This window comes from Vicugna pacos, chromosome 35, assembly GCF_048564905.1.
Source record: "Vicugna pacos chromosome 35, VicPac4, whole genome shotgun sequence".
In the NCBI taxonomy this organism is placed as follows: domain Eukaryota; kingdom Metazoa; phylum Chordata; class Mammalia; order Artiodactyla; family Camelidae; genus Vicugna; species Vicugna pacos.
In genome coordinates this window covers 7,582,972-7,596,362 of record NC_133021.1, presented here as the reverse complement: position 1 = coordinate 7,596,362, position 13,391 = coordinate 7,582,972, and the positions used below count along the sequence as shown (strand labels likewise).

General features: G+C 40.5%; 1 protein-coding gene and 1 long non-coding RNA gene across 1 annotated transcript in view; one reads left to right on the top strand and one right to left on the bottom strand.

The window, feature by feature from the left end:
- LOC140691492 (uncharacterized) overlaps positions 1 to 13,391 on the top strand; it is a 1,216,370-nt gene that overhangs the window by 977,043 nt on the left and 225,936 nt on the right.
- Positions 8,564 to 13,391, bottom strand: part of LOC140691536 (uncharacterized) — a 30,322-nt gene continuing 25,494 nt past the window's right edge. The window contains exon 3 of the long non-coding RNA XR_012067246.1: positions 8,564 to 8,745. This is a non-coding gene — a long non-coding RNA (uncharacterized lncRNA). The remainder of the gene's footprint in view (positions 8,746 to 13,391) is intronic.

Sequence of the window (13,391 nt, the reverse complement as noted above, 5' to 3'; positions counted from 1 at the left end):
AGGTAATTCAGGCGAAGGAGACTAGGGTTGGTGGCTGCGTGCAAGGCCTAACGAAGCACGGGTGGAGGGCTCCAGGGTCATCTATCAGTAGCTGTTCCCCTTCAGCAGCTAAGAGGCATAACTAAAAGGCAGGTGGGGTGTCATTAATGATCATGGGGAAAACTGGGAGGAGGAAACTGAGGTCAGGAGATCACCACCAAAGGCAATTTATTTTAGAGGAACAAAAATAATTCAAAAAGCACTTGGAAATTCTATCTCCCATGAATGAAAAGAACACAAAATAAGTTTCACTCCAGCATTGAATACAGAATAACAGACTTCCTACTCTCAGAAATGGATTGAATTTTCTAATTCGTCAGGGATTATTTAGATAATAGGAAAACGAATAAATCTGAAAAATCTCTCTAGAATAGCTGTTACTCCATCCTGTTATGTAGGGTAGAGTTAGGCTGAATTATTTAATTGGTATTTTAATGAGACTATAAAGTTCTAAAAGCCCTATCAATTTCTCCCAAAAGTGTACAATTTTTCCTTTCATGACATTTATTTGACTTAATTAGAACAATAACTTTTTTCCAAGGCTTTTTTTGTGTGTGTTAAAATACCTAATGTTATGCTGCCCCCAGAATGTTGTTGTTATTATTAATGCTGATAATACCCCCAATAAGACATATTTACCATTATGACTCATTTTGGAATAACAGGTCATTGGCTTAAAGTCCTTTTGAAAATAAGAAGAATAAACGAACATAATTTCTACACCAGGGACAGCAGCTGCACCCTTCATGGAACCTGGTCACTAAACACAGCAAAATCAAAGATGAAACTCAAATCAGACACCAGGCCACAAAGCATAGCTGACTGAAGATGCCACAATATGACCTTTCATTCACCGAGGGAACCAGATGCATTTCTATGTTTAATGTATATTTTTAAAAGCAATTATTTTATATATAGAATGTAATTTAGGAAAAAGAAAACTCCACCTGTAGACTTATAAACAGGAAGCACAAAGGGTGCCTTTGCAGACAAGAACCTGCATGCATAAATGCAAAGCCTATTGACAAAAATCCTTTCCTGTCTCCTAAGTTTAAAAAAAAAAAAACTACTTCAAGGCAGTGGTGAGCTGAAAGGTTTCAGATACAAAACGTGCACATCAACAGCCTTCTAGTAGATAAAAGTGCACCATGCATAATAGAAAAGATAACGTTTCCTATGGAAATCTATTTTGAGATGCAACAATTTAAAGGCAACTGAGAGCTCAAAACCAAGTTCAACCAAGAGGAACAGGGCCCAAGCAAATGTACGGAAATGGACAAAGACATTGGAGAAGGAGGGGATCTGTGTTCTACCGATACTCCAGATCAGCAAATTCATCCTGAATTCAAGCCAGTGATGTGTCATGAGGTCACTCAAGGAACCAGGCAGAAACCATCAGCCAGAAGAAATAGGAACAATATCAAAGGCAGGTGTGAGATGTGGAAGGGGTGACCCGGTGCACCTTGCTGCAATGAGGCAGGATGCGCTTGCGGGCTTTCTGTACAGGCTGACTGGCTCACATGACTCTGTTTAGAAGGATATCAGCCAACAGCTGTGCCACACGGGCTACAGCCTGAGCTGAGTCACATCTAGTAACGGTTCTGAGTTCATCCTTAGACGACATGACCAGAAGGATCTGAGAATCAATGGTGGAGACATATCTGAATAAGTATTCCATTTCATTCCTTGGCAGTAAATCTTCAGCTTTGTACAACATAAATATTGACAAAGATATACACAGGCACCCTATTTGAAAGCCTGACTGTATAATTGCATCTAATGGAAAAAAGCGGGCTCCGTTTCGGTATGCTAGGACATTGTTTGGCTTGGTAACCGATGCTTCTGAGACCCAAAGCATACTCTAGTATAACCGACAGCACAGAAATCTCCACTGATGACTTACTCATTTCAGGGTATTCATAAAATAACCCCAGTTTGCTCATGGGATACAGATGGTTTTCCCGTTCCCATCGTGGGTTGGTCTGTTCTGCTCCCGAAATTGTGGCATCATTAGATTCATGATCCAGCTGTCAAACAGATCAAATTATAAGGCAGGATATTATCAGACCAAGGTCATAAAAGTATTACTGATATCTCAAGCTGAACACATCATCTTCCCAAGAATTTAATTTCTTGTTTTCAGGATAAATTTCTTTTTATTGCTGCCTCCCTACCCTCAAATATTGTGAAAACTAGTCCTGACTACGTGCCTTGGGTTTACCAAAATTGTAACGACTACTACTACTTTATCTCCTACCTCCTTTTCAGGTGGGCATTTTAGCTTTTAGAAGATGCCTTCCCTCATTTGTCTTTTTTACCCCCACTTTTCTGCTATTATCCACCATGGCCTTTCCAGTCTGAAAATCGTCAGAGAAAATAAGTAAAAGAAAGAAATACAGGTTCTGTGAGCTGGTGATAAGTGCTGTGGAGGAAAATAAAGGAGAGTGAAGAATGTGTGCTAGGGAGGAGTGGGGATGGGGCAGTGACCTTTGAATAAGGCAAAGACGGGAGCAAAGGGGTTTGCAGAGAATGGGCAGAGGAAACAGTGATCACAGGCCTGGAGGTCCCTCACGCTGGACAGACAGCATGGAGACTGGTGTGGGCCACAGTGAATAGGAAATAAGTGGTGGTTTTGGGGGTGGAGCCTTAGAGGCTGCCGTGAGGATGTGGGCATTTTTCCCTTTGAAGGAATTGCGGAGCCCTGGAGGGTCACCGAGCAAAAAAGTGATACTCTAATTTGGATAGAACAGGTCCAAGACCCTAATATAAGCTGAACAAATCAAGGGCCAAAGAAGTGACATGCCACCTCAAATTCAGTGCAGAGCTTGAAAGAAACACAGCCTCGACTCGCAGCCCAATGCTCTGCCCCCTTCTGGATGCTGTCCCACAGAGCTGTCTCTAACGTTATGTTTTTTCCTCACTCAGAGGCTTGTGGGCCAACTGAATGCTTCCCCCTTTTTCAAATGGCAATTTGTCCTGAAAGGAAATCAGATTTGGCAGTGAAACAAGGCATGGACCTGTAGCCTACAGAGCTGTTGTCTCTGAAAGCAACAGGTGGCACGTGGTTTACTCGTGGAGTTCAGCAGAAGAGACAGAGCAACAACAGACAACTTAGCATCTGGCTGAGCTTCGGCTGACAGCACTGCACGTTTGGATGGATTTCAAATTTGGACAGTGAGGCGGCTTCACACGAAAGGCAGGTGTATACATCATACATGCCCACACGTCTGTATGCATACACACGTAGACACACACAGAGCATATGATGTGACTTGTAAAGAGCTGCATCTGCTTGGTTTCCCACGGCCTCTAATTTCAGCATTAACCTTTCATTGGCCATGCTCCCAGGTCTGCTACGAGATTTCTTTGCAATGGAACATGCCCTTCGCTTCACAATCTTTCCCCACTTCTTTCAATGACATTAGGGGAAGAGCAGGGAGCCCTGGGAAATGCTGGGGATATGGACTCGAGATACCGCTGAATCTGAATCCACACTTCATGGCTTATTTGTTATTTAACTTTATTTACATTCAAAATGCAATTGTTGCAGATCTCAGAAGATGATTTACACTCACTGCTATGGCAGAATGTTGCACTTAGTAGACTCACCACTGGATCCTCTTATTCAACACGTTCTTCCAATATTTCAGATATTACTGTATCACAAATGCCCATTTCTATATTTTGATATCTGCTTTTCAGTATAATTATCTTCCTTCTTTATTCTCTAAATCTTATGGTTTTAAAACATTTTTCTGAGAAGTGTTCCACAGGCACTTTACATATGATAATTTGATAAAGAGATCCTGGAGATCAAAACCACATTTAAATCCTGAGATAAACTCAACTGTGTCATATACATGGCTAGGTTTAGTCTGCTTACTTTGTTACTTTGTTTAGTAATTTTTGTTTCAAACAACAAGATCCTTCTGTATAGCACAGGGATCTACACTCAATAACTTTTAATAGCCTTTAGTGGAAAAGTATATGACAAGGAATATATATATATAGTCCAAGAATTAAACAAGAATTAACACAATATTGTAAACCAACTATAGTTTCAACAAAAAAAGTTGAAATAAAATTGAGAGATGAAACTTCCACTGCCCAGGCTGCTATGAGGATGAAAAAATTCAAAGCAGGCCAGGTATTAGCAACCCCCCTGACACAGCAAAACCCCATGTGGGGTCTTCCTTTTGAGCAGCACAGGCTAACCGGCTGTGGTCACCTGTAAATAAGGTTGAAGTCACTTAGACCCTTGGCTTGGGGTCACCGTGGCCACAGGGGTGGGGGTCACTGTAGCACCTACGAAAATGACGGGGCCAGCCTGCTGCTGAAGCCACTCCCCAGGCTGCAGCCCAGAGCGCTGCAGGCAGGTCTGTGGTCCGGCCGGGGGCGCACAGCTCCACAGCCCCTCGGAGCCCTGCAGTGCGGGTGGCGCTGGGACCGCACTCGTCCATTACCCTCCCTGGCACCCAGACTCGGGATTCTCCTGGGGGAATTTTTCTCTGCCTCATACTTCCTGTCTCAGCCACTTGTGGAATCCGGTCCATGCCCCAGGGAAGAAGGGCTTTTACCCTCTGGGACCCAAATCCATCACGGTTTGGATCCAGAATGAAACTTCCATGTTAACTCACCTGGCGCTCCCTTCTTGTGCTGAACTGCCCTCCCCCGTCGATGGCATTAGGTCATATTAGAAGTCCCGACTTGCTTGTCCTTAGCTAAGACTCTGAGCCTCTTGCTCAGTGTTCCTGAGTGGAATCACTCATCTGTGGCAGAAAAGCTTGGGCTGTCGTCTACCCGTCATTGTCCACGGTCTTTTGGGCTTTCTGTTGGTTTAAGGTTCTTGTGCAGGGATATCAATTTGCACATGAGAAGCAACTGTAGACATTTTAAAAAATACAGACACTGGATCCTCCCCCCTCTCCTGCCAAGGCTGGAAGCTTTCTCCCTCTAGCAGGGGTTACACAATCATTTGCTTGGGAATTGACCACACATATTGGCATAATCATAGTATATTGCCCTTTACTCTGTGCTTGCCACGTGGCATTTTCTACTTCATGTTGTCTTTGTACCTTCATTATCACATTTAATCCCTGCATTATAGATTATCACCATTTCTGTTGAGGACACTCCTACTTGCTAATCTTGAATACAAGTATCTTTGATTCTCTTAAACTATTTCATTCCTGAGTTTCCTGTTCCTGAATTTAAAGAGTGAATTATGGACGCATGTATTTAAGATTCTCTTATTATATGTATCTGACTCATCCTCTAACCAAATCATATCTGGAGAAGAGAAATTTTCTCTTTTAAACATTTGCTTTTTCTTATTATATAGTAGTGCATACACACAGTGGAAAATGTAGAAACATATAAAGTAAGAAAATTACAGCCATACATTATCTAAACACCAAAGGACTATGCTATGTCATTTTGGGCATTTAACTATTTTTCTTTATATTTTATCATAAAATTTCCCTAGGAAAGTTGCTTAACCCTGGAATTGTACTAGCCTTTTGTCCAGTACAGAATAACATTCCCAGAAATGACCCCAACATCAAAATAGTATGTGAGGCTGGGAAGGCCACAGGGCACTCAGCTTATTGTCTGAGTCCTACAAAGAATGCTGTTAATTCACTGATGTTACGCATTCGATGCCTGTGAGTCATTCACTCACTCAGCTGGCTCGGACTGAGACCTACTTTATACCAGGTGCCAATCCAAGTGCTGGGGAGACCCCAGAGGGAGCCTGGATCACGGCATCACTGTCCTTAATTTGCTCCCAGAATCCTACTCAAGAACCCTACATGGGATAGGGGGGGCGGAGGCAGGTGAGATATGGTGAAATTCATTTCATTATGTTCCTTTAGACATATTTAAAAAGCATGAAAATAGTCGCTAATTTTGGTAAGTTTTCTTTTCCTTTCCTATGTATTTTTGAGGATGGGTATAGTTTTGGTGCAGCAAGAGTAATTGATAGGTCTTTGGTATGTTAGGATTTTATATGAAAAATTAAGAAGGAAACTGCACTTATACAAAGAGAAGAGGCAGTGAGGAAAAAACAAGCCACCCTCGAACTTGGCTACAATTCAGAATTCCTGGTTTTCAAAAAAGGGAAACATAATTCAAAATAAATTCCCTAAATATTTTAGCCCATAGTAGAAATACATGGAGGCAAAGTTCAGCTCACTGGAACCTAGAACAATGTGCTTACTTAAGCGAAGGTATAAACAGACCACAGATACTATAATGCATCCTTTATTTTAAACTAGTTCATGTGAGCAAGTTTCATTTCACATAAATTGCTAAGTAACAGTTTTGGAAATATATCCTTCTTGATTGGTAAAAATAGCTCACGGATTACCAGATTCAACAAAATTTAGTATTAAATAATTTACTTATTTCCTTCAGGAAATTATTTTGAGTAATCTGAGTTAAGTGTTTCCTCTATCTGATCTATTACTTTTCACAGAGAAAAGTAGTATTATTTGCACATGACCTACTTTTACTCCTCTGGAAATATCTGACTGTGAGCTCAGGTTAAGGGTTGTCTACTGCACAGTAGGGAAAAAAAAGTTTCATTTCACAGCGGAGATCAGAATCATTTTTTTGAGGGGCGTGGTGAGCTGGGGGACAAGGGAAATGCCTTTGTTTCGAGACAGACCCCAGGAATCCACACTGAAGCTGAAAGATGAAGCCCTTGTGAAGAAATGTGGAAGGACACACTGACACGAAAATGTGTTCACTCTGCAAAAACAGAAAGAAAGAAAGAAAAAATAATTTAACTGCCCTATAAAGAGAATGGACAGAAACTTGGTAATAAGGGAGAGAGAAGGAAGGTTAAGAAAGGGAGGAGAAACAATGAAAGGAAACTTGGATGCGGTGGGCAGAATACCAGGTTTCTGGAGCCTACAATGAAGGATGATAAGAAAAAAAGTACAGTTTAAAAAAAGTTACAAAGTTTAAAATAGTTTAAAAATTAAAAAACAAAGTTAAAAAAATAAAATTTTATAGTGGCATGGAAGATTTTAAAATGATGGAGGTTTTTTATTTCAAAATTCAAGTTGTTTGAGTTTCTCCCCCATGCTACAAACAACAATAACACCTGCTTGTGTAAGTGGTTTTGGGGGACACCACAGAGAGGGACGAGCTCTGCAGTTAGGTTGGCCAGGAGCATAATGCTGGTGTGGAAGGCAAGACAGAAGAGAGATCAACAGTTTCATGAAAACAGATACTCAAAGCCAGAAATTATCTTAAAAAGGTTAGTGTGGTAGGCAGAAAAATGTTCCCCGCCAATATGTCTATGTCCTCATCCACAGAACATAGGAAGAGGTCAGATTCCCTGGCAAAGGGGCCTATGGTTGCAGATGTGGTTAAGGTTGCTAACCAGTCGACTCTAAGAGAGACCAGCTGGATTATAGATTTGGGCTCAGTGTAATCACCAGGGTCGTTAAAGGAGGAAGAAGGAGGCAGAAGAGGGGAGAGAGGAGAGGAGATCTGACCACAGGTTCAGAGTCAGAGGCACACAACCATGCTGACCTTGAGACAGAGAAAAGAGGTCACAGGCCAAGAGACGCAGGTGGCCTCTGGAAGACAGAAAAGTCAAAGATACAGTTTCCCCTGAGGCCTTCAGAAACAGCCGTGTCAACACTTTGACTTCATCAGGCTTCTGCGTTCAAGAACCCTACAAGGTTAAATTTGTGTTGTTTAGTGGAGACTTTTTCTTTTTCTTCCTACTACCATGATGTTTGGGGATACTAGTTACAACAGCAACAGAAAGCGAATACAGTAAGCTCCTTGAAATGTTCAGAAATTGCAGATAACACTGGACTGTCCACTTTGATGTGGGATTGGGCTTATGTGAAAATCAAAAGGACAGTGTGACCTTTGCTAACATCTGCTTTTCTCATTTTTAGGAAGAGAACAGTAAGTCAAAACCTCTGTTGTTATTATTTTAGACAGTGTCTCTTAAAACATTATGTAACCCTGTGCCTTAGGACCCTAAGAGAGTCTCTGTTCTTAGAAGAACCTGGATTCAGAGAGATAGGGTCTTACATCTGAGTCCCACAGTGGTCTCTTATTGGCAATGAGAGCTTGGGCAAATCAGTTACCCTCTTTAAGCCACAGGATCTTCATTTGCAAAAGGAAGATAAGAATAAGGATTGTTTGGGTGATTAAATTGTACACACACACACATGCACACATACATATATGTACAACATTTAATACAGTGACTAGCACATACTAGGCACTCAACAAATTCCTGTTATGGATTTTTAAATGCATATATAAAAGGAGGAGAAATTTGCAGGAAGTTGTAGGAAAACTTAGTTCATGGCCCCAAAAAGGGCTCTGATCAGTCAGTCCCCAGTGCTGTGCTAATAAGCAGAGACTATAGCACTTGAGGATTTATGTTAAACATAAAAAGGAAGGTATTTAAACATAATTATTAAACAGCAGGTACATTTATAATGTTGGCTGGATCATCTTATCTGGAGAGCTTTAATAAGCAGAGAGTCTCCCCTGTTCTAGAGATGGCCACGCAGGAAAATGACGTGGGTGGGTGGGCCGTTCTCACCCCAAGATCACATGACTGAGTACTCACGGAAGTAACACCTCTTGTATGTTATTCCAGATGGACTGTCCTCCCATGATTATTGTCAGCTGTGTCATCAGTTCAAGGAGACAGCCACTTGAGTCACACTGGAATATTAGAAAGAAAATCTCATTTAAATTTTGGATAGCTCTAACATGAAATAAAGCCATTATTTTATGCCTAAAATATCTAAGGAACAGAGAGTAAAGACACTCTTCATTGGGCAACTAAGAGAAAACCTGAAACAGGTTAGACTGTCAGAACACAAAGCTGTATTCACACCTCTTCATTTCTGTATTTTTACAGCCAATACACCAGATCTCACAGATAAGTCACAAATCTGCCCTTAAAGAATGTGTTGTAGAAACACGAGGAGTAGTAGTTGACAAAGTGGAACAAGAACACCTTCATGGCTGGGTTGTTCTCATAGTCAGTCTGATCCTTGGGAGCTCTGCAGCTAGAATAAAGAAAAGTTAAGTCTGCAAAATTGTGAACGGCTTTGAGACCCTAATCAAAGCCACGGACACATGAGTTAACACGCTAAATATGTATATATATATATATATATATATATATATATATACACACACACAATTCACACTGTTTTCATATCAGCTCTTTTGAATTTCTTAACATATCCACTATGTTAATTCCAACTGTACACACTGTTGTAAGAGTTTCTCCCACTAAGAACGAAATATCCCACAAGGCAAAAAAAAAAGTCACCCGTTCCTTAAAATTTATAAGCACAAAAGTATCTAATGGGCAAGAAATTTCCTTTGTCAGGTGTAATTTGAAAGAAAGCTACTTCTAAACATCCTGCTAAATAATATTCTCTTGTCTCCCTGAATGGCAGTAAGGTAGGACTATTGAAGAAGACAAACAAAACACGGGGCAACTTGCTAGAAGCATTTGGGGAACATAAAACGGGTCATCCTTCTAGTTCAGAATTTGAATTGGTCTTAGTATTTTCAGAAGATGACAACTGAGCAGACCACTGGGAGAACCACCCAGCCACATGCAACGTGTGGGAAGCACTTAACTTAGGCCGCTAAGCCGCTGGGTGGGATACAAGCCAGAGAGAAGAAACATTTATTATAGAAGTCGCAGCTGATGAGAATAGAGCTACACTAACGGGAACAGCATGGGGGGAAGACATATAACAGTGTGATTACTTGTCCTCTCCGTAACGCACAAGCAAATCTGCCACTGGAACCACGACCCTCTTCCACTTATTTGCAATACAGAGACTATTTACTTTCAACAATAGGGTACATTATCTAATGTAATTGAAATTATTATTAAGCACTGACATATTTACACAGAGTTTGGACATTCTAAAGCTTCCTTTGTCCCTTTTACTAATGCAAAAATGGAGCTAATTCACTTCTCACATAGGCTAGAGAAAATACGTTTACACTTGAAGTTAACTAAAGACTGTAATGTACTGCAATTGAAGTGCTTAAAAGATAGTCTCTGTTTTGACCTGGTTCTAAAACTAGTGTAGAAATTATCTCAGCTGCAGGAGGACCTTACCAGAGTCAGTCATCATGATTGCCACTTTCTCATATATGGCGTTCAGGGTCACCATGATGATAAAACTGATGAGGGAAGCAGTGATGGGTGTGGCCCACCTGCACAGTCAGGTACTTTTGGATTGGGTCTGTTCCATTCAGGTTCTTGGGAAGTTTTGCAGAAAATACAATGAACACTGAAAGTCCTTAGACAATGATCCCAATAACTGAAGCAATGGTCAACAGGACCTGACAACCCAAAAACCCAGCAGCATAAGACTCACTAATGATCGTATTTTTACACAGAAAACTTGCCCCCAACCCAGCTTAAACAGAAAACATGCATGTGTTGTAAACCTCACATAAACGTGAGAAGTGATATAAATCGCACGTAAATGCCATGAGACGTGAATATCAGGCATGTTAAATTTTAGGGGAGGAGGAATGAAAGATGTCAAAAAGAATGAGTGCATCCAGTAATGTAACATGCTGACAGCAGGAGCAGCTGTGTGCAGGGCATAGGGAATATATGGGAACTCCACTTTCTGTGAATTTTTCTGTAAACCTAAAACTGCACTAAAGAAGGAAGCCTGTTAAGTATATTTTAATGGGTGAAAATGGGGTAACTGGTGGCATGATATTTTGGAGGGAAGTCTGTGATAGCAGAACCAATGAAAGTATCCCTTCTACATCTGTAGAATTACTTAGGTTATGAACTAGTTGTAACCCATGAAGGGGATATGCTTCCTTTCAAGGGAGAACCTATCACTGATTCAGGGGTCAGCAGGTGCTAGCTATCGTCTTCATTCTGAATAAAACCAGTGAAGCTGTGGACATGCCCTGAGGGAAACAGTGGAAGTGACAGCAGGTCTCTGCTGATGAAAGCTTCACATGCTTTTCATACTCCTTGAGATCTTAAAATGGCAGGTATTCCTACTCCCTGCATTTACATAAGTTTTATGTCCCTGATCCCCTGTAGTTCTGACTGTGTGGACCCAAGGGCAGCGGGGGTGTCTGAAGCATAATTTGCACGTGGCTGATAGGGTTTCAGTTCCTCACTTGGCAGGTTTTTTCCTGCCCATTGAAGAATGCACATTAAAGATCCCATTTTTAAACTGTTTTCCTTCCATCTACCTTCTTGGTCATAGTCCAGAAGCATGTACTCAGTGTCCCTGGCTGCTCCTGATGACTGCCCCAGACAGAAAGCTACAAAGAATGTGAATTTCAGGACTAAGTGAACCACATCATGTTATTTACAGTAACAGCGGGTGGCTGGCTTGCACCTGCAGGGGAGAGCAGAGGGAGTGTTTACAAGCCCCCCCTGGAGCCACACTCCTGCATCTGGATCCCAGCTCCGATGCTAGCTGTGAGGACTTGTGGAAATTTCTTAACCTCTAGGGGCTTCAATCTCCTCACCCATATAATGGGAGGATAATAATAGCAATTTATAGGACCATTGTGATGAGTCAATTAGTTACTAATTGTGAAAACAATTGGAACATTAACCGCAGGCATGTGAAAAACTCTACCTAAGTATTAGCTATGAATATGGTGACCAAAGTCTTTTTTTAATTATTATTATTTTTTTTACATTTTTTATTGATTCATAATCATTTTACAGTGTTGTGTCAAATTCCAGTTTTCAGCACAATTTTTCAGTCATTCATGGACATATACACACTCATTGTCACATTTTTTTCTCTGTGATTTATCATAACATTTTGTGTATATTTCCCTGTGCTATACAATGTTATCTTGTTTATCTATTCTACAATTTTGAAATCCCAGTCTATCCCTTCCCACCCTCTACCCCCCCGTAACCACATGTCTGTATTCTCTGTCCATGAGTCTATTTCTGTCCTGTATTTATGCTTTGTTTTTGTTTGTTTTTGTTTTTTAGATTCCACATATGAGCGATCTCATATGGTATTTTTCTTTCTCTTTCTGGCTTACTTCACTTAGAATGACATTCTCTAGGATCATCCATGTTGCTGCAAATGGCATTATGTTGTCGGTTTTTATGGCTGAGTAGTATTCCATTGTATAAATATACCACATCTTCTTTATCCAGTCACCAGTTGATGGACCAAAGTCTTAAAAAGGCGTTTTTCTTAGTTTTTAAGCCATCAGTTTGTAGAGAAAGCATTTTATTTTCTCCTCTACTGTCTTTCATCATCCTTTCCTTCACAGTTAAGTCTTCATGCTTGTGAAAGGAATAACTTTTTGGTGTGTGTGTGATTAAATGTGAAAATTAGTTAAGGCTGAGAAAAATGTATTATAGAAGGTATATTAAGCCTTCCTCTCTTGTACAGCACATATAGGCCATTTAAATAGTATGCATTTTTTAAAAGTCTGCATAATAATTTTTTAATTATGTATTAAGTAAACATAAAAGTTAAGAATCCTTAAATGCTTACTATTGCCTCAGCACACATCTATTTTTCAAAATCCTCACAATTACCCTGTGGGGAAAGTAATATTATATCTCTTTTACAGATGAGGAAATAGAGCCACGTGGAAATGATGCAATTTGCCCCAAATGAAGCAACTTTTATGTGAAAGTACTGAAATACTCAAAGAGCCCAAAGACACACTAGCTGTATAGCACTGTCTCCTACATGGTCTGTAAAATCAATTCTAATTCATTTCAGAACTTTTACAAACTTGAAACATTTCCATTTTTCTTCCAAGCACTTAATGGGTTCAATATTTCTTAAGAAACAGGAAAGCTTTCCATTCTCCTTCCTTAAGTTTCTTATTTATCATCTTTTCTGATCATAAATTTAACATTTGCTCATTAAAGAAAATTTGAAAGCACTCAGTAATGGACAGAACTTCTGTCCTGTATCTGTCCCCAGTCTTAGAAGAGGACCCAGAACTTGCTTTAGGATAAGTAACCTCCCTTTCGTTTTTAGTCCTGTGATTTAACCTCGATTGACCCACTCTTTCTGAAGCACCAGAAGTAGATCTCAGGTGGTTTAAGACAAATAATACCCCTCATTGTATTGGCCTCGCACATGATTGGAGAATTGGCAAATAACCCAGGAAGAGCCACTATTATGTGAGGAGATATGTGCTGGTGGCCATGTGAATCATAAGCTTCATCTATCAAGAGAGAAAAGGGCCAAAAGGGACCTGTCTTGGTTTGGATGGATGATCTGGGATGCTGCGTGCCTAGAAGCATCATGCTGAGACATCTTTGGACACAGAATGAAGACAGGACAAAAGCAGCCCTTGAC